The sequence below is a fragment of the Pteropus alecto genome, unplaced genomic scaffold (assembly GCF_000325575.1).
Source record: "Pteropus alecto unplaced genomic scaffold, ASM32557v1 scaffold17, whole genome shotgun sequence".
NCBI classification, from domain to species: Eukaryota; Metazoa; Chordata; class Mammalia; order Chiroptera; family Pteropodidae; genus Pteropus; species Pteropus alecto.
This window is the reverse complement of record NW_006440645.1, coordinates 4,968,649-4,972,096: the sequence shown is the minus strand read 5'-3', so window position 1 is coordinate 4,972,096 and position 3,448 is coordinate 4,968,649. Positions and strand designations below refer to the sequence as shown.

General features: G+C 45.0%; 1 long non-coding RNA gene across 1 annotated transcript in view; it reads left to right on the top strand.

Annotated features, from left to right (window-relative positions):
- The first annotated feature begins 2,095 nt into the window (after window positions 1-2,095).
- The window catches only part of LOC112484597, a 10,383-nt gene continuing 9,030 nt past the window's right edge, over window positions 2,096-3,448 (top strand). Inside the window, exon 1 of the long non-coding RNA XR_003048051.1 lies at window positions 2,096-2,778. This is a non-coding gene — a long non-coding RNA (uncharacterized LOC112484597). The remainder of the gene's footprint in view (window positions 2,779-3,448) is intronic.

The following is a 3,448-nucleotide window of genomic DNA, read 5'->3' as shown; positions in this document are numbered from 1 at the left end:
AAAAAATACACAATGACATCTCTAATAAAAGCCTCTTTTTGAGAAGTAAGCTACGATGGTTGCATTACGTTGCGTATATATGTATCTATTATACGGAATACATGAGAATTTAAAATATGAAGTAAAACAGACCCCGAGTAATCAATTTTTAAATATATGTCATCAAGAGATGCATGGAATTCGAAGAACACTGCTGATCCCTGAAAGTCTAGTTAAGATGCTGCCTCTTCCATGGGCATCCCGATTCACCCCCTGGAACTGACTTTTCCTCCCCCAAATTTTATTTTCATCTCGACTCTTCACGGGTTAAATATCGCAGGACTCATTTTGGATAATTTGGTTTTCAGCTACATTATAAACTCCTTGAGGGAAAAGGATGCAACTTAACAACGTTTGTAAACGCCATCCATACGCATACGCATCGCTTACCATGTTCTAATCACTTCGTAAATGTTTGTGGGATGGATCCATACCTTTTTTTCCCCTAGACAGCTCTGAAGTCACAGGAGCAATATTCTTTATAGCTTTTATTTATTCTGCTTTTCTCCTCAAAAGGAACATCCTAGAGATCACAAAATCCAGCGGAGGACTCTGAATAGAGTTCATAAAAGATGCACGACTTCTCTCTGGGTCAACCTGGAGAGGAGAAGCTCTCTCTGGCCCCATGCAGTTCTCAGCCATCACTGTATGTGGCTTGTGACAAGGGTGCATTCCCTCGTCCAAAAAAGAAATTCTATCACTGTGAAAAACTTCGAAGATAGCAATGACCAATCAGCCAGAGGTGATGAAGAGTTTGGGGTAGAACAAAATGATGAACCGGGGCCTGGTTCCCACCTGGATCGAGGCCTGGTCCACTGAGCGGCCGAGGGCCATGTCAGGCACAAAAGAAAGACTGCCGGCTTGGGGGTTGGAGGCCTCGATGCCAGTTCTTACCAGCTGTGAGGTGATTCTTGATAGAAGGGACATCACTTAATATCCCTGGGCCTCGAGGCGCTATAAGTTCCCTTACTTGATGCATCGAAGAAGTTAATCTCAGTGGGCTCTGATGTTCCTATGAGCCCTTAAATTCTATGAGTAGGAATCAAATATAGCTAAAGCCTCTTGGAAACTATTCAAACTGTTGTACAGGTGGGTGAATAAATGGGCACAGAGACAACAATTCAACTTCCCAAGGTCGCAGAGATGGCGAGTAATGAGACCCCAGAGCAAGTGCCCTAACTGCTATGCAGTACGGTCTTCTGCCGGATGTGAGCATAGGACGAGTCTTTAAGGACTTCATAAACCAAGGTTTCTGGGAGTTGGCGCGCTGACACATGACTTTGGCTTCAATCGGTGCATCGTGGGTAATAAGCTTTAAAAGCAGCACATAACAACCATAATTCAAATATTAACATTGAATAACAGAAGAGTCATTACCAAGGCCCCATGCTGTGGTCTTCAACCTTCAGCCCCGCTGGGTTGGTGGAGTGTCGTAAATGGAGAAATGCTAGAATACCAATGCCATCTTTGTACATTAAGCCTGCTCAAGAAGATACGATGATCACGCTTCCCTGGAACATAGCCTCAGACACTGTGATAAAATTGGATCCCATGTAAGGAAGAGACACGTGGGGGTGACATACAGGACAGGTCCCGTGCACGGGCTCTGTGCTCAGACAGACGTGGCTACAGGCGGCTACTCTTGCCCGCTGTATCTTCTTAGGCAAGCCTACCGTCTTCTGGGGGTCCCATTCCCCTTATATTTCAAGGAGGAATAATAATCATATCAACCTTGTATGTTTTTTCATGAGAATTTAAAGAGTTCATGTTAGCTACTGTTATTATGGTGAATAAACACACCAACAGGAGCAAAAGGTATTCACATACCCAGAGGAGTAAGAGGTCTGACACCTGACAGGATCGTTATTTTTCAAAGAACTCACTTGACCTATGAATTCCAAAGGAGGCCACAAGGCTCCCTTCCCAAAGCGCTGGCTCAGGACTGCGTTTAGATGCTAACAGTTAACAGTAGCAGCATTTTCAAGCAAAAAAAAAAAAAAAGGGGGCAATGACATAACTTTGACTTGTTTCTGTACGTTTATATAAATAACTCGACTAATGAGTGTCTTACAAGAAGAAAGAATGCAGATGACTGCCCTGGTATGTAACGATACGCATATAGACTCAGCCCCTTTGTCAGCTCACAATAGCCCCTGATGATCTGAGCATTTCCTCCCTCTGTTTGGATGACTTGAAAGCACATCCCAGCAAGTAAACTCACTACATTAAAGCGATGTTCCTTCCCAATTTACACCAGATTTCATCCCATCATATCAACAGCCCATACCGCCAGAAAGAGGACTTTCTTACACATGATTTCCATGGTGTTGATGTGTTTCTGCCCTAAACAGACAGATGCAGATGAAGCAATGCATGTTGATGCCATTACGAGACTGTGACATGGGCAGAAGTTTCCTTACACACTCATGCAATCACACACATTGTGAACATCCTGTTTATTTGGCTCGTCCTCTGGCGATTGGCTGTGGCGTATCAGCACATTACTGACAGCTGGGAATTTCTCCAGTGGAACATGCTTTTCCTATGACACACATCCAAGGAGCAGCAGGAGCACATGCTGACCGTGGTGTCCATACAAAGCAGCCCAGTTTCTCCAAATGCAGAGCATGTTGGGCGCTTGGGTTTTGTTGGGACACCACCGAGGGACCCCGCTGACCTTCAGAGGCCATACGAGATAACACGTTCCTGGACCCCTATTTCTGGACTGCTTTGGGCAAGGTCAGCATGGCAAACACCCCACTTCCACAAGATCAGATGTTACGGTAATTCCTTTTAGCTAATGTGTAAGGGTAAAGGAATGCCTTCAAACCTCATCTAGGCCCTGTGGAATCTGTTGAAAATGCATGACAGCTGTGGGCTTTGGCGAGGCTGTCTGTGAATGTATGAGATTTGGAAATGATTCAAAGCTAGAAATAACTGTACAGCTCAAAACCCTGTACCCCTGTGCGCTCTCTCTCTCGCTTCATCTCTCTCTCTCTCTCTCTCTCTCTCTCTCTCTCTCTCTCTCCTCTCTCTCTCTCTCTCTCTCTCTCTCTCTCTCCCTTCCCATCACTCATTTCACGCGCACTGTACCTGGGTCACAGTCTCATGCTCATGACTTTCATGCATTCTTCATGGCCGAGGGCTGTGGGTAACGCCCTCCACACACAAACACAGATGTGGAGAGAAGAAAGAAGCAGGGGCGGGGGTCAGAGCAACAGAAGGATTTTAATAAGGCACAAGAACAGGAAATTGAGAAAGAGCCTTTTTTTAAGTATCCAATTGGGAGTTGAGAAGCAGCAGCAAACACACACTCGTTTAAAAGCCCATCTGCAGTTAGAATCATCGCCGAGTTTTCTGATGATTTATAGAGGCGCTCATTTCTTCAGGCTGCATTATTTTTTAAGCC